General features: G+C 34.9%; 1 long non-coding RNA gene across 1 annotated transcript in view; it reads left to right on the top strand.

The window, feature by feature from the left end:
- LOC134761783 (uncharacterized) overlaps positions 1-7,157 on the top strand; it is an 88,505-nt gene extending 81,348 nt beyond the window's left edge. Inside the window, exon 6 of the long non-coding RNA XR_010140911.1 lies at positions 6,550-7,157. This is a non-coding gene — a long non-coding RNA (uncharacterized LOC134761783). The remainder of the gene's footprint in view (positions 1-6,549) is intronic.
- Positions 7,158-23,707: the final 16,550 nt, after the last annotated feature.

Below are 23,707 nucleotides of genomic sequence, written 5' to 3'. Positions count from 1 at the left end.
AAAGATGTTTGGGCTTCCTCATGGCAGGGTAACTGGTTTTTATAATGGTCAATTTGAAAATGTATATCTTTTATGAAGTACAAAGTTGAAATATTTCTCATCTACATATCAGTTATATTGCTCAAAATCTCTATTTCCTTACATTTTTAGATTGCCTTGTATAAAATGGGGAATTTCTACTTCTCAGTTTTAGAATATATTTGATGTGCACATTCTCCTCTAACAAAATGCCTTTTGTGACAAACTGAGTTTACACACCATTATAAAGCTATGGCAAAACTCTGTTTGCTTTAGTTTTCCCCAGTTGCATATTTTATTTAAAATTCTTAACTGTATTAGACAATAGTCTTAATGAGTTAATAAAAGAGAAATAATCTTTTTATTTCATTTCCTATTTAATACTCAACATGAATTATCCAAAATAGGTATATGAATTTTTTCAGTCATTACAGATCTTTGAAATCCTATAGCATGTGTAACTGAAATCTAATGAATATTCAGCAAAAGAGGTGCACACAGTTTGACAGGATGGGAATACTGCTCCTAATGCTACCAGAGTATTACAAGGACAGGAATTCAGTCACTCTTCTTCACATGGGAATAGTTCCCCAGGATGGTGGTTGTCATTTCGTCATGGTTAGAACACAAAGGATACTTCATCTGCATTGTAACCAATATTATACTTGGGAATTTGAGATCTGAGCTTGTGAATGCTGCCATTATTTAGAAAGAGACTTAATTGGCACAATATTTTCAGGAATCTTGCAGGAAAAATTCACAAAATTGAAATATCAGTTGAGTTTTATTTCTTTAGCTCACAATATACTCAGGTTATCTCATTTAGGTATGTCATTTAACATGAGATGTACTCCAAGCATAAACCTTGCCTACTATTCTCCTTTTTAACATATCCTTGGGAAAATGCTCAGTTTTTAAAAGCACCATATTACTGACTCATGGGAGCTCTTATAATTCATGATGACTTTTCCATGTTTCCCTGAGGTTCTTGGATCTAGCTCCTTATTACTCATTTTACATTTATACAATGTGATTTTTGTTCTTTGAGTGTACCAGAGAACGTCTTTATATTCATTTCTTGCTTATCAAGGTCTTTTGAATTTTGTTTTCCGTCTCCAGGGGGCTGGTGCTTCTGCCCACCACCACCCCTACACTCCATCATACCTTATCATCAAGATGTTCTTGCATTTAAAACTTAATGAAGGTACTTACTTACTTGGGCATCAGCCTAATAATGTCTTTAGAGTACCTGCTGGGTACACGGAACAGCACTCAAGTTGGAGGAGCATACAAAGGAAACAAAGGATATAGCTCTGCTCTTCAGAAGACTATACTTGAGATGAAGAGAATGATAGAAACTGAAGTATATTTTCCCAAGGCAACGTCTTCCATTATTTCCTAGTGCAGATTCCAAGTGAAAACTGAGTATACATTATATTCTAAGACATTATTGATATCGTGTGATTTGTCAGGGCAGGTTATAGTGCATGTTACTGATGTGGGTGTTGAAATTGGAGCAGGATGATTTCCTTTTCGAAAAACTACTTATCAAGCCCTGTTTCATTTTGACTTTGAACAATGAGTTGCAATTCTTCTTGTATAAAGCTCATACAATTGCACATCTATAAAATTGTTCTTCAAGATTCTCTTATGCTATGGTAAATATGCAAAATGTACATCTTCAAAGTGGGTAAGTTAAGAGGAATCAAGTAACAAAAATTAATTGTGAAAATTTCCTTATAATAGCCTGCATCCTAGGATAAATTACATAATATTGAGACATTCTGCTTAACTGTAATTTAGACATCCTGAATGGTTAAAAAAATCCTCTAACAGTGCTTGCCCTGCTGAGTCTCACTGATATTGCCTCCTGCAGCTCAAAAGTCAAAGGCTATAGCTGCATGAAGATCAGAGCATCTTCATATGTCAACTCAGTTAAAGATTTAGTCTCTAACTTAGTTAACTCCAAGGCCATTTAGTTTGGAGTTTGGAACTTTTTGCAACTGTAAAACAGGGGCCAGCCAGATCTTCTCACTGGATTATATGTAACATGGCAGTGTGTGAATAAAGAGTTCTGTAGCCCATGTAAGTTTGGAAATGCTGGATAAAATATTTTACCATTAGAGAACGACAAACTTCAGCATTTAAGACTCTAATCAGTATCTCAGTTAAAAATAAAACAGTTTGACTCTGTTAAACACAGAATTTCCCAAACCTCCTTGACCATAGAACTCCATTTCATATAAAACCTACTGAAATGCTGCAGAAATAGAGTTCTGCAGAACACACATGAGGAAATATTGATCCATCAAATACTCCCTTGACCACTTAAAAAATACTTAGTAAGCATCTTCTTCCTAAAGTTAGCACTTTTCATCTATGCCATGAAGGCAGTAAAGATGAGCTAGGCATCACATCTATCTTCAAGAAACTTTCAAAGAAGTAGAGAAAATGTGAGATTAAAAGCTAACTGCATTTCCAAGCAGAAAGAGTTCAGTGCTATGGTAGAGTCCAAAAGAATGTGCAATTGGATTCCAAAGAAGTAAAGAAGACAAATGAGATCAGAGAAAGCTTGAAAGAGAATGTACAGTTAGAGGTCTGGCTTCAATGACAGGTGAAGTCTTACCATACAGGGTCAGAAAGGTTACATTACATGGAGAGTGTGCCAAGGCAGAAGAGCCCAGAAGTGCTGGGTAGTGTTGAGGAACAGGTGCACCGCACTGTGCACAGAAAGGCATGGAGTGGAAAACTAAGCCAAGTTAAAGCCAAATTTGTTCCAGCCCTTAACTTTCATATACTATATAGTAGTGACTACTGGGAATAGCAATACAACTTAAAACAAGACCAACAATATAATCATAGTAGGTCAGTAAGTAAATCAGGATTTCCAATACAGTTTGGCAAGGTTTTATAACAGGAAAAAGACAAAAATCTTTAAGAGCACAGAACATTAGTACCAAACATAGTCAAGTAATGCATCCTAGAGAATTCATAGTTGAAATAGGGAATGCAGAACTTTATTCTCTCCACCATGGGGAGCCATATAAGCTGTTTTTGCTTTTAACGGGGGCCAGTGGATCAGATCTCTCTTTTCAGGAGATAACTCAGAGGCAATATGAAAGACAGATTGAAAGAACAAACAGGAGGCAAGAGAACCAGTTAGAAGGCAATGGTAAAGGTTATTAAGCACCAAACTTTAAGAACAGTCAGCAATGGAGGAGAGGAAATGGATATTTAAAAAAACTCAACGTGTCCTAATGACCAGTTAGAGGCAGAATTACAGAAGAGGGAAGAGGAAAGACATTTTCCTAATTTCCCATGATGATATAATCCATTAAAGAGCTAATTTTATTTCTACAGCTACTTTGGAACAAGATATCAGTAGACATAGAATATAAATGTTCTAAAGATGCAGAAATCGTCTTCATTAAGAGACACATTGTCTCTACACACACACACGTGCACACACAGGCATACACACTCTTCTTTATAAACAGTACCCTAATCAGAGTAGCCAGTGTGATCATGTTGAAGCAGAAGGCAACAGTATGGTGATTTCAGTGAAATTTTCTAAGAAGTTTTATTATCCCTAACCCTTCACAGAAAATCCATGAAGCTCACTAGAGATCGTTATTTAAGAATCCTTTCCTTGCAAATACCATCAATTGATCACTGTCCAGTCATTGCTGCTTTGCTTGATTTTGTGAGCATCCTAGCTTTGTAGAATCTATTGTCATGTTCTCATTTTTGCCCCTTCTTTCTTCACTTATTTTTTTCTCTTAAATATATTCGAATTTAGATTTTTGTAATCTCTTGGATGTAAGTCATTTCTTCATTCTACTCTACTAACCATGACTATTAATTCAGTCAGTGAATATTTGTTATTATGATTCACTAGAAATATAAATTTTATCTATTTTACAATTTTCTTTTGGAATCACACTTACTTGCTTAATTATACATAAATTGTTCTTTTAGGATATTGTGGGTCAGAAATCTGTCAAAATAAGAATTACATGAGCTAATTATTGTAAGGCAGTCTCTCTGGCTAATAATAAAAAGTCCTTACATCTTAGACACCTCCTGTTCAAGAACGTAATAAGCAACTAAGCAACGCTGCAGCCCTCTGCAAAAAATGGGGTTTCCTTCTCTACCCATATATCTAGGACACCAATGACTGGAAATACCAGCTGGTAAATATCCAGATAAAAGCAGACTACTGAATAATAATAACTATTAGCAATACTGTAACAATATGGAAATATGAATTTGTATTTTATGATGAAAGAAATATGGGTTCCAGTCTGACCTTTTCACATCTTATGCATTGGCCATTAGTCAGTCTCAAAAAATGGATAATAGTGTCCTTGGAATGGAGGTAGGTAGCTGAGCTAATTAGAAAATATGTATTAGTTCTTCCCTTTTGTAGTATGTTTGCCCTGAGTCCCAGAGCCATGTTCAGTTGAGTTCAGACTGTAGATTAGGCTCTTCCTGCTAAAAATATTAAAGTCTTTTTAAGCATTAAAAATCTTTAGTGCCATGTTATTGGCCTGTTTCCACTTATTAAGAAGAATATATATTCCTTTATTATTTTCCTCTATAAAGTGGCCTACTTACCAGTAATAAGTTCCCCAGAGCTGCAAAATTTCAAGTTGTGGGCAGATGATCAGTATCAGCAGTGTTACAGAAGGAATTCCTGTATTATGCAATGAATTTTATTTAATGACTGCTAGGATCCCATTTGTTGTATGATTCTAACATCTATCTTGTTTCTGGAAATTCAGAAACTTCTATTTTTCTCTCTCTAGGTTGCAACTCTTTTCTCACTCAGAAGTTTAGACCCCACAACTTTTCACCCTACATTCTTCACTAGACACAGATCCTCGCTCCCATTACACATACTTTTAATAAGTACACATTTGTTCTTTACTGAATCATTTCCTTAAATCAACCTTTCTAGATCATGAGCTATAATGTTAAATTTTTAATGTTCTTAATGTTTTTCTATTTCCTTGGAATTTTTCACTCTAATGTAATTCCATCTCATGAGAACCACGGGATAATGTGAGTAACATGGTGAGACATACTGGGAACTCTGCCAGGCAGACTGAAGGGACTAACTGGTTTTGAGAATAACTAGCATGAAGGAAAAAGTCACGACAAAATTTAGCTTACTTCTAACAGCATCATAGGTTATTATCTGAGTGTAATTCTGGAGATACAAAGCAATAAACAATATTCAAAAGTGGGTAAATATTATTACCTCAATTATGAAAAATATGTTTTCTCTGAACAAGACCTCAGCTAGCAGCACAAAGTAAAACAAATGAGATTCATTTCAATGGCAAGCATCAAGAAATGTGTTGAGACCATAGCCAAAAATGAATGGCTCTCACCTTAGCTGGAAACCAAGGCAGGTGCCCCAGTGCAGGTATAGCAATCCAGGGAGACACTGAGATCTGCTGGGCATAGGGCTATACCAGAGCCACCCTAGATGCCACGAATATTGTCTATCATAATTCTAATCAAGCAGCTCAAGCTTATCATGCACTCCCTGCCCTAGTAGAATTGACATGGGGCGTTGCTCATGCCTGGGCCTGAGATGAAGAACATGTGACTGCAGCTTTGCAGGAATGTTAAAAAAAAAAAAAAATGGGTTGAAAGTCTGTCCTATAATTTCACGTTTGCCAAAATCAGGTTTTTAAGCCTTTTTTTATTCGTTTTTCAGCATTTTTCCAGGCCTTCTCTTAGAATCCCTAATTCTGCCAATTCATGATTGCTTATGTGAAGATTTTGTTCCAATTTTAAATCCACAAGCATTTCTCTGTTTGAGAAAATGAAGTTAAGAATGACATCTGTTCTGGTTGGCACTTCTACATGGTCTTTGCTCCACTACAGGAATTTACTGACAGGGTTTGTGACCTGCAGTATTGATTTTCCACATATGTTCCTATGGTAAAAAGGCTCTCATCAGCACCAAGTCCTATGCCTAGGAAGTTTCAACAATCTTCTCTGAAAAGGTTGGCTCATTTTTCTCCCTTTTTCATTTCAGACTGAAACTCCAACTATGAAGTTTCTTTTTCTTTCTTCTCTTTCCTACAAAAAGTGGGATTCTCTAAACATATTTCTCTAGCCTTGATAGCAAATATCATATTAGTAAAGATTTATATTCTTTTTTAAATTAGACATTTCAGTAAAGCTTTCATTTTTGGACACTGATGAAACTTTAGATTGCACATTGCTTATTAAATACTTTTTACATAAAAATGTATTATTATTCTCCTAAAATTACTGGTGGTGTGATGTTTAACCTCTTAACCTCTGTTTTGTTATCTGTAAAATGGGAATTTTGTAGTAGTGTGGCATTCATGTAGCACCTATCTCAGAGTTGGTGTGAGCATTAAATGAAATAATGTAGGTAAAACGGCTTAGCTGTCTATATAATGTATGCTATTATCATTAGATTGATTAGGTGTGTTTTTCTAATGGATAAACTAATTGGTTTTTCTCACCCTGGTTCCCTTTTCCAAGTGGAGCATGAGAATAGGTTTACCAACCCAGTGTGACTCTGAGATACTGAATGAGCATGAGAAAGTGACACTTCATGACTGAAATTTGGAAGCTTCTCGTGTGGAGCTAAAAACCCAAGCCACCTTTTACAGTGTTGCAACCTCACTCCCAAGCAGCCTAAACTAAGAAGAGCAAGCCAAAATGAGAAGCCAAGAAAAGGATAGAAAAACAGGATGCTGATGGGTCTGCACTTTAGAGAGAACGGTGTGTGCTGAGCCCAGGAGGAAGTAGATGATCTTCCGATGTAATTCCTGCTCAGAAGTGAACATTTGCTCCATGCCATTTCTGCCACCAACACTGAAAAATTAGAAAAATACCTTGGATCTCTTCATTATACAGAAATAATAGTGCAAATTTGTGTGACCTAGATTGGAATAGGCCAAGGTTACATTCTGAGCTAAGCCCAATTCTTAGAAATATAACTTTTTCATCTTTAATTTTCTATTTCATTTGAGCAAAACTGTTGATTTCAGAAGCACTCAGCAGGACTGAGGATTGTTGATGAATTTCAAAGTTTTGTTGAATACTTTAAATTGCAACTAATTATAAGTCATTGTTTAGAAATTGTTATACAGCACCATTTTTGTAATTGATTTGTATAAACAGATATCGCATTGCATTATGTTCGGTTTTTGTGGTCTGTAAATTCTTTAATTGCCACTACATTTTTCAAAGATTTCACCTATGACATCAACATCAACTTACCCATACTATGGTTTATAGTCTAAAATCTGCTATATATATATATATATATAATACCATCTAATTTGACTGTTTTTATTCCCCACATCACCCATGCACGAACATAAATACAGCAAGATTATTTTAATAATTGGCTGGAAAATCAAGATCAGAACCAGACAAACATATCCAATCTTTTTCCTAAAACACAGTTATTTTCTTACATTCTTATATCACCCATAATATGGGAAAAATGGAATATAAATCCACTCAAATACTTATCCCATTATATTACAAATGCCTGTCTTTTGTGCACAGTCTCTACTACCCCTTAAGATCTTTGAAAATAAAAAGTCTTAGTCCTCAGGCCTAGCATCATGCCTGGCACTTAGTCATTACTCAACAAACGACTCAGTAAATTGAGAATGCAGTAGGGTCAAAATTGCTTCCAAACCATGAAACATCATTTAAGTATTTTAAATTTGAAACTATAGTATAAACTCTAGAATTGGCATAAAATCGTGTTATTTATCTTATATTAGTATTCTTACATTATATATACCTAAACAGAAAAAAAAAATTTACTGGTGAATATAGTTAAAAAGAAGAGACCTATAAATCTTTATCTAAAGAAATTTACATTTTTCATACTTTCATCTTTTCTCATAAAAAGTATCTCAAACAAGATTAGATATAAAGCACAGATAATCCAAAGATAGCCTTGCTATTCTCTTGCTGGGTACAGACAATGATGCCAAGAAATATAGAAGAAATAGAATCTTCCTGTTGATATATCAACCCAGTTTCAAGCGCATTTTTAAAAAGGAATCACTGCAGAGAGAAATCAATCAATGCTTTTCAGGTGAAAATTTGTTTCACCAGAATTGAATTAGATCAGAATGGAACTCAAAATGCCGTAACATAGATTTCCGGCACTTAGCACTAGATTGGCCAGAAAATTTGTTTCTTCATGGAGGAAGAAAAATGGGCCTTTAAAAATGTGTTTAAACAATTATTGAGACTACTGTCCCTTTGTGTATCTTCTGTGACTGAAAGTGGTAAAGCTGACAGCAATGTTTCCACATGCCAGTCAGGGCTGCCTGTTTGGCTAGACAGAAACTTTTCCCCCATGAGGAGCTCCAAAGAGCCTCCCAGATTATGTCTGCACTGTAAACCAAATAGATCTAATTGATATTTACAGAACAGAATATTTCATCCAAGAGTTGCAGAATACACATTCTTTTCCTTGCACATGGATCATTGTCAAAGATAGACCATATTTTACTCAAAAAATAAAATAATATTAAGCATCTTCTCTGACCACAGTGGAATAAAATTAGAAATTAATAATGATAAATTTTGGAAACTATACAAATACATGGAATCTAAACAATATGCTCCTGAATGACCAGTGGCTGAGAAAAAAAAAGAAAGAAATTGAAAATTTTATTGAAATAGATGATAACAGAAACACAACATACCAAAACCTACAGGACACAGCAAAAGCAGTACTACAGGGAAGTTAATATCTATAAGTGCCTACATCAAAAAAGAAAAAAAAGCTTCAAATGAACAATCTAATGATGCATCTTAAAGAACTGGAAAAGCAAGAGCAAACCAAACCCCAAATTAGTAGAAGAAAATAAATAATAAAAATCAGAGCAGAAATCAATGAAATTGAAATGAAAAAATGATACAAAAGATCAATAAAACAAGCTGGTTTTTTGAAAAGTTTAACAAAATTGACAAACCTTTAGTCAGACTAAGAAAAAAAGAGAGGATCCAAGTAAATAAAATCAGAAATGAAAAAGATGACATTACAACTGATACTGCAGAAATTCAAAGGCTCATAATGGCTACTATGAGCAACTATATGCCAATAAAGTGTAAAATCTATAAGAAATGGACAAATTCCTAGGTGCATACAACTTAACAAAAGAACCAGGAGTAAAATATAAACCCTAAAAAAAACAATAACAAGAAATGAGATCAAAGCCATGATAAAGTCTCCCAGTAGAGAAAAGCTTGAGACCAGTAAAGAAAAGCTTGAGACTTGATGGTTTCACTGCTAAATTCTACCAAACATTTAAAGGAGAAGTAATAGCAATCCTACTCAAAGTAGTCTAAAAATAAAGGAGGAGTACTAATTCTATGAGGCCAATATTACCCTGATACTAAAACCAGATAAAGACACATCAAAGAAAAAAAGATACAGGCCAATATTGCTAATGAATATTGATGCAAAAATTCTCAACAAAATACTAGCAAACCTAATTCAGCAATACATTATAAAGATCATTCATCATGACAAAGTGGGATTTATCCTTGGGATTCAAGGATAGTTCAACACATGCAAATCAATCAATGTGTTACAATACATCATATCAGAATGAATCAACATACAATTATTTCAACTGACACTGGAAAAGCATTTGATAAAATTCAGCAATTCTTCATAAAGCAAAAACTCTCAAAAAACGGGGGACAGAAGGAACATACTTCAACATATTAAAAGCCATACATGACAGACCCACAGCTAGTATCATACTGAATGGGGAAAAACTAAAAGACTTTCCTTTAAGATCTGGACCATGACAAGGATCCCACTGTCACCATTGTTATGCAACAAACTACTGGAAGTCCTAGCTAGAGCAATCAGAGAAGAGAAAAATATAACAGGCATTCAAATTGAAAAGGAAGAACTCAAATAATCCTTGTTTGCAGGTGATATGATCTTATATTTGGAAAAACCTAAAGACTCCACCAGAAAACTATTAGTACTGATAAGTAAATTCAGTAGTTTCAGAATACAAAATCAATATACAAAAATCAGCAGCAATCAGATCAATGTGAAATCAGAACAATGTGAAAAAGAAATTTAAAAGTAATAACATTTATAATAGCCACACATAAAATTAAATACCTAGGACTTAATCAAATAAGTGAAAAATCTATATAATGAAATCTATAAAACACTGATGAAAGAAATTGAAGAGGACACCAAAAATGGAAAGATAGTCCATGTTCATGGTTTGGAAAAAACAATATCATTGAAATGTCCATACTACCCAAAGCAATCTACAAATCAATTCAATCCCTATCAAAATACCAATGACATTCTTCACAGAAAAAAAACAGTCCTAAAATTTACATGGAACCATAAAGACACAGAATAGCCAAAGCTATCCTAAGCCAAAAGAACAAAACTGGAGGAATTATGTTACCTGATTTTGAAATATACTACAGAGCTTTAGTAAACAAAACAGCATGATACTGGCATAAGAACAGAAGCATAGACCAATGGAACAGAATAGAGAACCCAGAAACAAATCCATACCCCTACAGTTAACTTATTTTTTATAAAGGTGCCAATAACATACACTGGGGAAAAGACAGTCTCTTCAATAAATGCTGTGGGGAAAACTGGATATCCATATGCAGAAGAATGAAACTAGGCCCTTATCACTTGCCATATACAAAAAACAAATCAAAACGGATTAATGGCTTAACTCTAAGACCTCAAGCCATGAAACTACTACAAGAAAACATTGGGGAAAATCTCCAGGACATTGGCCTGAGTAAAGACGTCTTGAGCAATACCCCACAAGCACCGTCAACCAAAGCAAAAAAATGGACAAATGGAAAGACATCAAGTTAAAAAGCTTCTGCACAGCAAAGCATACAATCAAAAAAGTGAAGAGCCAACCACAGAATGGGAGAAAATATTTGCAAACTACACCTCTAACAAGAGATTATTAACCAAAATATATAAGGAGCTCAAACAATTCTAGGGAAAAAAAATCTAATACTCCAGTCAAAATAGTGACAAAAGATTTGAATAGGCATTTCTCAAAAGAAGACATATAAATGGCAAACTGGCTTATGCAAAGGTGCTCAACATCTTTGATCATCAGAGAAATGCAAATCAAAAGTACAATGAGATATCATCTCACCTTAGTTAAAATGCCTTATATCCAAAAGGCAGACAATAACAAATGATGTCGAGGATGTGGAGAAAAGGGGACTTTTGTACACTGTTGATGGGACTGTACAACCACTATGGAGAACAGTTTGGAGGTTCCTCAAAAAACTACAAATTAAGCTGCCATATGATTCAGCAATCTCATTTCTGGGTATGTACCAAAAATAAAGGAAATCAGTATATCGATGAGATGTTGGCACTCCTGTGTTTGTTGCAGCATTGTTTACAATAGCTAAGATTTGGAAGCAACCCAAGTGTCCATGAACAAATGGATAAAGAAAATGCGATACATATATACAATTGAGTATGAATTCAGTCATAAAAAAGAATGAGATCCAGTTATTTGCAACAAAATGGATAGAACTGAAAATCATTATGTTAAGTGAAATAAGCCAGGCACAGAAAGACAAACTGCATATTCTCACTTATTTGAGGGATCTAAAAATCGAAACAATTGAATTCATGGACATAGGAAGTAGAAGAATGGTTACCCGAGGCTGGGAAAAGTAGTGAGGGGCTGAGGGTATGTGGGGATGGTTAATGGGTTCAAAAAAAAATAGAAAGAATAAGACCTACTATTTGATAGCACAAGAAGATGCCTATAGTCAATAATAACTTAATTGTACATTTTAAAATAACTTAAATAGTGTAATTGAATTGTTTGTAACTCTGAAGGATAAATGCTTGAGGGGATGGATATTCCATTTTTCATAGTGTGCTTATTTCACATTGCATGCCTGTATCAGACCATCTCATACACCACATAAATATATACACCTACTATGTACCCACAAAGTTTTTTTATAAAGTAAAATAAATAAAGAAATTATTCACATTTTAAATTAGCTTAAATAAATAAATTTTAGAATGTTTTTCTTTTTTTGTAAAGAATATCATTGATATTTTGATATGGATTGCATTTAATATGTAAATTGATTTGTATAGTATTGTCATTTTAGCAATATTAATTATTTTAATACATGATTATGGAATATCTTTTGTGTGTGTGTGTGTTCTTCTATTTCATCAGAGTTTTATAGTTTTTCTTGTGTAGATCTTTTACTTCTGCAGTTAGATTGATTCCTGGATATTTTATATTTTTGTAGCTATTATAAATGGGATTGTTTTCCTGATTTCTTTTTCAGATTATTTGATGTTGACATATATAAATGCTACTTATTTTTATATGTTAATTTTGTATCCTGCAACTTTATTGAATTCCTTTATCAGTTCTAATAGCTGTTTGGTGGAGTCTTAAGGTTTTTCTAAGTATAATATGATCATGCTGTCTGTGAACAAGGCTAATTTGACTTCTTTTCCAGTTTGGACGTCCTTTATTTCTTTCTCTTACCTAATTACTCTGGCTAGGACTTTTCAGTATTGTATTGAATAATAGTGGTAAAAGTGGGCATCCTTGTCTTGTTCTAGTCTTTAGAGAAAAGGCCTTCAATTTTTCCCTGTTTAGTACAATGGTAGACATGCGTTTGTCATATATGGCCCTTATTATTTTGAGGCATGTTCCTCCTATACCTGTTTGATGAGGGTTTTCATCATAAAGGGATGCTGAATTTCATCATATGCTCTTTTCACATCTACTGAAATAATCATATGTTTTTTTTTCTTGATTCTGGTAATGTGATGTATCACACTTATTGATTTACTTATGTTAAACCGTCCTTGCATCTCTGGGATGAATCCTACTTGACCATGGTTGTTGAATTCAGTTTGTTAGTATTTTGTTGAGGATTTTTAACATTTCATATATTTATATTTGTATATATTTATATTTTTTATATATTTATATATTTTATATATTTTTATATTTGTCAGTAATATTGGCCTGTAGCTTTCTCTGTTTTGCTGTGTCCTTGCCTGATTTTGGTATGAGGGTAATACTGGCCTTGCAGAATGGGTTTGGAAGTATTCCCTTTTCTAATTTTTTTGAAGAGTTTGAGTAGGATTGGTAATAACTCTTTAAATGTTTGGTAGGATTCAGAAGTGAATCCATGATGTCCTGGGCTTTTCTTTGATGGGAGACTTTTTATTAATGCTTCCATTCTCATTACTTGTTGTTGGTTTGTTGGGGCTTTCTATTTCTTCATAGTTTAATCTTGGTAGACTGTATGTGTCCAGGAATTTACCCGTTTATTCTGTTTTCCAATGTGTTGTCGTATAGTTGTTCATAATCGTCTCTAATGATTCACTGTTTTTTTTTTTTGAGATTTCAGTTGTTATGTTTTCTTTCTTATTTCTAATTGTATTTATTTGAGTTTTTTCTCTTTTTTCTTTTTTTTTTTTTTCTTCTTTTATTATTATTTATTATTATTAAACTTTAGGTTTTATGGTACATGTGCGCAATGTGCAGGTAAGTTACATATGTATACATGTGCCATGCTGGTGCGCTGCACCCACCAACTCGTCATCTAGCATTAGGTATATCTCCCAATGCTATCCCTCCCCCCTCCCCCCACCCCACAACAGTCCCCAGAGTGTGATGTTCCCCTTCCTGTGTCCATGTGTTCTCATTGTTCAATTCCCACCTATGAGTGAGAATATGCGGTGTTTGGTTTTTCGTTCTTGCGATAGTTTACTGAGAATGATGATTTCCAGTTTCATCCATGTCCCTACAAAGGACATGAACTCATCATTTTTTATGGCTGCATAGTATTCCATGGTGTATATGTGCCACATTTTCTTAATCCAGTCTATCATTGTTGGACATTTGGGTTGGTTCCAAGTCTTTGCTATTGTGAATAATGCCACAATAAACATACGTGTGCATGTGTCTTTATAGCAGCATGATTTATAGTCCTTTGGGTATATACCCAGTAATGGGATGGCTGGGTCGAATGGAATTTCTAGTTCTAGATCCCTGAGGAATCGCCACACTGACTTCCACAAGGGTTGAATTAGTTTACAGTCCCACCAACAGTGTAAAAGTGTTCCTATTTCTCCACATCCTCTCCAGCACCTGTTGTTTCCTGACTTTTTAATGATTGCCATTCTAACTGGTGTGAGATGGTATCTCATTGTGGTTTTGATTTGCATTTCTCTGATGGCCAGTGATGGTGAGCATTTTTTCATGTGTTTTTTGGCTGCATAAATGTCTTCTTTTGAGAAGTGTCTGTTCATGTCCTTCGCCCACTTTTTGATGGGGTTGTTTGTTTTTTTCTTGTAAATTTGTTGGAGTTCATTGTAGATTCTGGATATTAGCCCTTTGTCAGATGAGTAGGTTGCGAAAATTTTCTCCCATTTTGTAGGTTGCCTGTTCACTCTGATGGTAGTTTCTTTTGCTGTGCAGAAGCTCTTGAGTTTAATTAGATCCCATTTGTCAATTTTGGCTTTTGTTGCCATTGCTTTTGGTGTTTTAGACATGAAGTCCTTGCCCATGCCTATGTCCTGAATGGTAATGCCTAGGTTTTCTTCTAGGGTTTTTATGGTTTTAGGTCTAACATTTAAGTCTTTAATCCATCTTGAATTGATTTTTGTATAAGGTGTAAGGAAGGGATCCAGTTTCAGCTTTCTACATATGGCTAGCCAGTTTTCCCAGCACCATTTATTAAATAGGGAATCCTTTCCCCATTTCTTGTTTTTGTCAGGTTTGTCAAAGATCAGATAGCTGTAGATATGTGGCATTATTTCTGAGGGCTCTGTTCTGTTCCATTGATCTATATCTCTGTTTTGGTACCAGTACCATGCTGTTTTGGTTACTGTAGCCTTGTAGTATAGTTTGAAGTCAGGTAGTGTGATGCCTCCAGCTTTGTTCTTTTGGCTTAGGATTGACTTGGTGATGCGGGCTCTTTTTTGGTTCCATATGAACTTTAAAGTAGTTTTTTCCAATTCTGTGAAGAAAGTCATTGGTAGCTTGATGGGGATGGCATTGAATCTGTAAATTACCTTGGGAAGGATGGCCATTTTCATGATATTGATTCTTCCTACCCATGAGCATGGAATGTTCTTCCATTTGTTTGTATCCTCTTTTATTTCCTTGAGCAGTGGTTTGTAGTTCTCCTTGAAGAGGTCTTTCACATCCCTTGTAAGTTGGATTCCTAGGTATTTTATTCTCTTTGAAGCAATTGTGAATGGGAGTTCACTGATGATTTGGCTCTCTGTTTGTCTGTTATTGGTGTATAAGAATGCTTGTGATTTTTGCACATTGATTTTGTATCCTGAGACTTTGCTGAAGTTGCTTATCAGCTTAAGGAGATATAGCACTAAATGCCCACAAGAGAAAGCAGGAAAGATCCAAAATTGACACCCTAACATCACAATTAAAAGAACTAGAAAAGCAAGAGCAAACACATTCAAAAGCTAGCAGAAGGGAAGAAATAACTAAAATCAGAGCAGAACTGAAGGAAATAGAGACACAAAAAACCCTTCAAAAAATAAATGAATCCAGGAGCTGGTTTTTTGAAAGGATCAACAAAATTGATAGACCGCTAGCAAGATTAATAAAGAAAAAAAGAGAGAAGAATCAAATAGATGCAATAAAAAATGATAAAGGGGATATCACCACCGATCCCACAGAAATACAAACTACCATCAGAGAATATTACAAACACCTCTATGCAAATAAACTAGAAAATCTAGAAGAAATGGATAAATTCCTCAACACATACACCCTCCCAAGACTAAACCAGGAAGAAGTTGAATCTCTGAATAGACCAATAACAGGAGCTGAAATTGTGGCAATAATCAATAGCTTACCAACCAAAAAAAGTCCAGGTCCAGATGGATTCACAGCCGAATTCTACCAGAGGTACAAAGAGGAGCTGGTACCATTCCTTCTGAAACTATTCCAATCAATAGAAAAAGAGGGAATCCTCCCTAACTCATTTTATGAGGCCAGCATCATCCTGATACCAAAGCCTGGCAGAGACACAACAAAAAAAGAGAATTTTAGACCAATATCCTTGATGAACATTGATGCAAAAATCCTCAATAAAATACTGGCAAACAGAATCCAGCAGCACATCAAAAAGCTTATCCACCATGATCAAGTGGGCTTCATCCCTGGGATGCAAGGCTGGTTCAATATACGCAAATCAATAAATGTAATCCAGCATATAAACAGAACCAAAGACAAAAACCACATGATTATCTCAATAGATGCAGAAAAGGCCTTTGACAAAATTCAACAACCCTTCATGCTAAAAACTCTCAATAAATTAGGAATTGATGGGACGTATCTCAAAATAATAAGAGCTATTTATGACAAACCCACAGCCAATATCATACTGAATGGGCAAAAACTGGAAGCATTCCCTTTGAAAACTGGCACAAGACAGGGATGCCCTCTCTCACCACTTCTATTCAACATAGTGTTGGAAGTTCTAGCCAGGGCAATTAGGCAGGAGAAGGAAATAAAGGGTATTCAATTAGGAAAAGAGGAAGTCAAATTGTCCCTGTTTGCAGACGACATGATAGTATATCTAGAAAACCCCATTGTCTCTTTTTTCTTAAGTAATCTAGCTGAAGGTTTGTCCATTTTATCTTCAAAAAAACAACTTTTTGATGATCTTCTGTATTTTTTTAGTCTCAATTTCATTTATTTCTGCTCTGATCCTTATTATTTCTTTCTTTCTACTAATTTGGGGTTTGGTTTGTTCTTGCTCTCCTAGATCTTTGAGGTGCATCATTAGGTTGTTTACTTGAAGTCTTTCTACTTTTCTTACATAAGACTTTATTGCTATAAGCTTCCCTCTTAGTACTGCTTTTGCTGTATCCCATAGATTTTGGTATGTTGTATTTCCATTTTTATTTGTTTCAAAAATTTGTTAAATTTACTTCTTAATTTCCTTATTGACCCATTGGTCATTCAGGAGCATGTTGTTTAATTTCCATGTGTTTGTGTATTTTCTGAGGCTCCTCTTGTTATTGATTTGTAGTTTTACTCCTTTGTGGTCAGAAAAGATACTTGAAGCTGGGCACGGTGGCTCACACCTGTAATTCCAGCAGTTTTGGTGGCCAAGGTGGGCGGATCACCTGAGGTCAGGAGTTCAAGACCAGTCTGATCAACATAGGGAGACCTCGTCTCTACTAAAAACCCAAAAATTATCTGGGTATTGTGGTACATGCCTGTAATCCCAGCCACCCGGGAGACTGAGGCAGGAGAATCGCTGGAACCCTGGAGGCAGAGGTTGCAGTGAGCCAAGACTGCGCCACTGCATGCCAGCCTGGGTGCAGAGCAAGACTCCATCTCAAAAAAGAAAATAAAAAATTTTAAAAAAGATAGTTGGTATAATTTCTATTGTGGTGAAATTTGTGCAGACTTGTTTTGTGGATTACGACATGGTCTACTCTGGAGAATGTCTCATGTGCTGATGAAAAGAACGTGTATGCTGCAGCACTGGGTGAAATGTTCTATAAATGTTAATTAGGCCTATTAGATCTAGTGTGTAGTTTAACTCCACTATTCCTTTGTTGATTTGCTGTCTAGATTGAGAGTTGGGTATTAAAGTTCCCTACTATTATTCTATTGCACTCTATCTCTCCGTTTAGATCTACTAATGTTTGCATTACATACTTGGGAGCTCTGCTGTTGAGTGCATAAAATATTTATAATTGTTATATCCTCCTGCTGAATTGATTCCTTAATTATTATATGGAAACCTCCCTTGTCTTTTTTTTTTTTTTACAGTCTTTGGTTTGTAGTCTATTTTATCTGATATATCTTCTGCTCTTTTTTGCTTTCCAATTGCATGCAATATATTTTTCAACCCCTTTCAGTCTATTGAGTCTTTATAGGTTAAGTAGGTTTCTTGGATCTTGTTTCCTTACACATTCAGCTACTGCATGACTTTTACTTGGAGAATTGAGACCATTTACATTTAGTGTTATTATTGATGAGTAAAGACTTGGTACTGCCATTATGCTGCCATTTTTCTGGTTGAGACTCTTGTCTTCCTTTCTTAGTGTCTTCCTTTGTGGTTAAGTGATTATATATAGTAGTATGTTCTAATGTGTTGTTTTTTATTTTTACACTTTTTAACTTTAATCCTTTATTGTTAGATATGGGAGAATATTTATGATTTTATAATAACTCTTGTTTGGCTAATGTAAACAGAGTACTCTGTATTTACTTTCTTGGAATTATAGATGAATAAGATTACAGTACTTCATGCAAAAAAATGTTCAAAAGATATTTGCTCTAAAAAGAAATTGGTGAGAAAATTTTTATATGAAGTAATCAATATAGCAATCTATGTATACAGAATCTTAAACATAGGTAATTCTCTATACTAATTATTTGTTAAGTTCCAGCATATATAATGTTCATAATATAATAACCGGCATGTGGTCCCTTTCGTCAAGAAGACTATACTCTTAGTATTTAAGATACATACACAGTTAAAAAAAAAAAAAAAAGCAGCTGTATTTTTATGTTTGGCATGCTTTGCCTCCAAAGCACAGGTTTGGGCCTGGAGTCCTCTACACATTTCCTTCTTGTATGCTTAGTCACAGGGTCCAAGCTTCCTCAGCAATACATTCCTCTGTTTGTTACATGTGCTAGAACTCTGGTTATATTGACCAGTAGCCACCCTGGTTTGTTTAGTTCAATAATCAATAATGGCCACAAAATAGAAGACCTTGTAATTTCAGGGAAATGATTATATGCAGAAGCTGGAAGAACATGTGGGATTATTAAGAGTCTCTCAGACATACGAAATCTAAACAGAACTTCTGTATGGCTTTTCACAATTTCTAGCTCTTCTGTTTTCAATAGCAGAAGCAACTGGACTCACATTAAATTTTTGCAAACAAACTTTTTCTGTTTGAGATAGCAACAAAAACTCTGTCTAGGCACAAAATTACTAATGGCCACTATTTTCTTGTGTTCTTAGTCTTTAGGCTAGCGTTTCCTTTAAGCTAGAGGAAAAAAAGAGGAGTGGGCTAAAAAGCTGGGAAATGATGGTAACAATTAGCTGGCCAATATTAACGTAAATCATTGTAGTAGTGGCATTATTACATAAACTACTGCTGGTCCTTATTAATTCAGAATCAGTACCTTGTAATAATTTTGTCATTTTTATATATGCAAAAATTTGCATACGATTGTTAAAAATCTGTTTTTATAAATAGAATATACTGTCAAAACCCCAATCATTATGCCAAAGTCAACATGCTCGTGATACAAAGTCTTATTTAAATGAATTTGTATTTACCAAATTATGAATAACTGAAGAATACACACTCTAATCTTATGACCCATTGTATTGCAAGGAAAAATGCATTGGACAGTTAAACAGGCAAGGAAGACTTTACTCATGACTATTGCAATAGAGGAGAAAGATTGAACTCAACTCCACTGAAACAAAAACGAGAGTGTCTAAGCACTGGGGTGAGTTAGTGGAAAAGTACTGGAAGACATTGAAGAGGAGAGGTTGTCAATGTGATTAGACCATCTTTGCTAATTGGTGATTATGGAAGTTAGCCTCCTTTCCCCGCACAGAGTAGGAGACAGGGGCTCTATCTTCCTTGATGATTGCATTTCAAAGAGATGGCTCCTTGAGAAAGACATTTCTCGGTTCTAAAACTGGCAAGAGGTTGGGGGAAGATTTACATCTCAAAGGAACTGAGAAGGTATTTACAAATGCAAGTTTTCTAAAGTAAATGCTCCAAGAAAAGGGAGGTCAAGGGCCTATAGTCAGGAAGAAACATGTCTAAAGTTTAGTGAAGTGAGGGGAATGTTAAAGCCTTCTTGGTCAGTAGACAGAAATAGGAATCTGGAAAAATAAGCTGCAAATTGGGATGCCACATGAAGTAAATATTTGTGTAAAGCAAGGGCAACTTATAGATACTGTACATTTAAAGTAATGGGTTGCTGTTGCAATTCTTTTATCAACAGCTCAGAAATTCTTTACAGCAATTTCTAAAAGATAGTTCAGGTGAAACTGTTGAAAGGGCAGTTGGAGGTCAAATTTGGTTAAACCAGAGACATAGAACAAGTAGGAGGTATATATCAAAGGATTTTTTGCAGGGGATTGGCTTATAGAAATGTGAGGGCCAACCAGGCAAGTCTGAAATCTATAGGGTAGGGTATCAGAAAAAGCAGGCTGAAAACTCTATGGCATGACCTGAAGCTGCAATACATAGGTAGAATTTCATCTTTTTTTAAATGTCTTAGTTCTATCTTAGGACCTTTCACTGATTGAGTCAGCCTACCCAGGTATCTAGGATAATTTCCCTTATGTAAAGTCAAATGATAGGCCGGGTGTGGTGGTTCATGCCTGTAATCCTAGCACTTTCAGAGGCCAAGGCAGGCAGATTGCCTGAGCTCAGGAGCTTGAGACCACCCTGGGCAACATAGTGAAACCCTGTCTCTACTAAAATACAAAAAAAAATAGCCAGGCGTGGTGGCATGCACCTGTACTCCCAGCTACTGGGGAGGCTGAGGCATGAGAACTGCTTGAACCTGGGAGGCAGAGGTTGCAGTGAGTCGAGATGGCACCACCACACTCCAGCCTGGGTGACAGAGCGAGACACTGTCTCAAAAAAAAAAAAAAAAAAGGTCAAATGATTATGAGAGTTAATCACAACTACAAAATACTTTCACAGCAACACCTAAGCTAGTATTTGATTGAACAACTAGGGACCATAGCCTAGCCAAGTTAAGACAAGATCATCACATAGGCTGAATTGAAGAACTATCATGCAGATGGAACAAAGGAATTAACAACACCAGTCAAAACAAAGCAGTTCATCATAAGAGTTCAATTAGTTTACGTAGGTAGGAAAGTTTGAATATTTTAATCAATTAATTTTAGAATTTAAGAGCATATATGCCAAATGGTTTTTATTGATTCTAGGGATTTATTTCCCAGAAAAAAACTCATATATACACATATAAAAATATTGTAATATATAATATCTCTAATATATTAATTATATTATATAATTATGATTTTTAAAAATATTTTTATTTGTGCAAATCTATAGGATAACCTAAATGTTCAGCACTTCGCAATATTTTCATCTCTACTTTAACAACAAAAATATGTAGTATGATATTTTAAACAAAATCTTACTGTAAAAATGAAGAATGAGTAGCTGCTAAAACATCATGGGAAAAATGTTATTCACTTTTACTTTAGAACAGCATTCAGAACTACTGAACATTTTATAAGTGAATCAAATATAGATGTTTATATAGTCTTCAATAATCACACATTTCTTTAATGCCAGCTCTTAATCATGTTACAAGTTTTTCATGAGTTCAACTAAAATGTGACCATTTTAAAAATTTCATATTTTGCTTTGAGGACCATTTTTCCAGCATAACTTTTAAGATTTCTGAGATGTAGAAATGCAGTTGACTTGATATTTTCTTTCACTTGTGCGTGTCTTTAAATGTTAAAAACTAAAAACTATTGTTAGAGTAAGGAGGGCAGATCACGAGGTCAGGAGATCAAGACCATCCTGGCTAACACGGTGAAACTCAGTCTCTACTAGAAATACAAAAAAAATTAGCCAGGCGTGGTGGCGGGCGCCTGTAGTCCCAAAAAAAAAAAAAAAAAAAAAAAAAAAAGAAAGAAAGAAAGAATAAAGATCCCAAGAAAGAAAATACATAATGTCTGTGTCCAAGAGCTTCTTCTCTTTCTCTTAGGCTGTATTATGCCAATATAATCAATCCCAAAATTCATAATCACATAGGCAACACTGACATCAGTGACTAGCCATTAACAAGAAAATCATTAAAAGATGTTATTTAATCAAATGCACTTAGCATGCAAAAAGTGTTATTCTGCATCTCCTGGTCTTTACTGCCTGTATCAGAATTCCTATCCAACTCATCCAAAATTGAATATTTTATAAGTTGAATTTTCATGAATCCTATTCTTTCGTCTTCTTGTCTAGATGTGAAAATTACCATTTGTCATGAGCTAAGGTTAGTCATATTTCTGATAAACAGAATTGGCACTTTGGTTAAGTGTTACTTCTGGCAAGCTCTTGCATTTTCATTTTATATTATTTAGTCTAGAGCATTGCTAAACCCCTAGGTGTGCCCAGAGTAGGAGGAGAGGGAAGTTGAAAGCAATAGAGACACACACACACACACACACACACACATTTACGGGGATAGTAAATGCCTGTGACTCTGGGAATGGAGTGAGAAAGAGATCAGGTTCATGTTAGATAGAGGCAAATAATCAGTCGTATGAAGGGGATGACAAAGACAGTCGTGAAGCTGAGGTAGCATTTATTCCAACACTCTAACTCATTGGAAAGTTGCCAGTGAAAACAAAGAAATTCATCTGAATCACTTTAAACCTCCTAGTGGAACTGTGCTATAAAAATTCAAGACAGTGTTCCCATTATTAAAGCTATTATTGCTAACATTTCTCATTATGAATACAAAGTCAAGAAGAGGAAAAAAGGCTGGTAAAGAAATCGGATGGATAATGGGGAGGAAGGCTGACAATTATGATTCAGATAGGTAATGAATTTGGTAATGTCTAACCCATATAGTACAATAGAACTGTTATATTCCTTCTTAGATTGAGGGTAGTAACCATTTTTAATATAAATATAGGTATTTAAAATAAATTACTATCTCCAAGACTTGGATATTAAGTTTAGCTTTCATAAAATATGTGCTACACTATTATATGGACAATTTCTATTTAAAGAGATATTATAAAGCATGCTTTACTCTGATATCTAAACAAGTATGGTAAAAAAAGAAAAGACAACCTCATGTATCTGTCCATTGTACCCCACTGGAGTTACAGTGTTTAGCAGATACTCTTTCTGCTATTAAACAAAACCTGTACAAATATTAAAGTCAATAACTCAAATGTTTTGTTAGAATATTTCACTTTGAACATATGAGGGCAATTTAAAAACCAAACAAAGAGAAATAAAATATCTTACAAGTACAAACCCATGCATGGCAACAATATGTCACAGGAAAGTCTAAGGAAGAAAAACAGCCACAGTGGAGGAATTAAGACACTTGGGCTTTCCCAAGTGAAAATCTCCACTCAATCTCTATCCAAGCAGAATTTGCTCATCTGTCATGCGGGCCCTGCCTCTTCCAAACAGTCAGATGTTTTTGTTTTTGCTTTTGTTTTTTTTAAAAAAAAAAAATAGGTCTAAAGGGGAGAGAAAAATATCACTGGTAGCTAAGGACTCTGTTTGTAGCTAGCAAGATAACAATTTTGTGAATTTAAACTACCAACTTCCCAATTCACGCTTTTTCCTCTAGCAAAATATTTTCTGGTTACAAAATGAATAAAAGCTACATCATCACTCACCCAGAGTAAATTTCCATTTCCAGGTCATTTTATGTCTAAGCAGGATATACTTGCTCATCAACGTACACTTTTCAAGAACTTTGTTGTAAATAGTAGGAGAGGCAGTGAATCAACTGAAAAGAGAAAAGGCATTGGAATCAAATTCTAGCTCAGCCACTTACCACAGTGGAGACATTGGACAAATATGTGGCCTCTCTTC

Source organism: Pongo abelii, chromosome 6, assembly GCF_028885655.2.
Source record: "Pongo abelii isolate AG06213 chromosome 6, NHGRI_mPonAbe1-v2.0_pri, whole genome shotgun sequence".
NCBI classification, from domain to species: domain Eukaryota; kingdom Metazoa; phylum Chordata; class Mammalia; order Primates; family Hominidae; genus Pongo; species Pongo abelii.
Note: the sequence above shows the minus strand (reverse complement) of the source record. Positions and strands in the feature narration are given on the sequence as shown.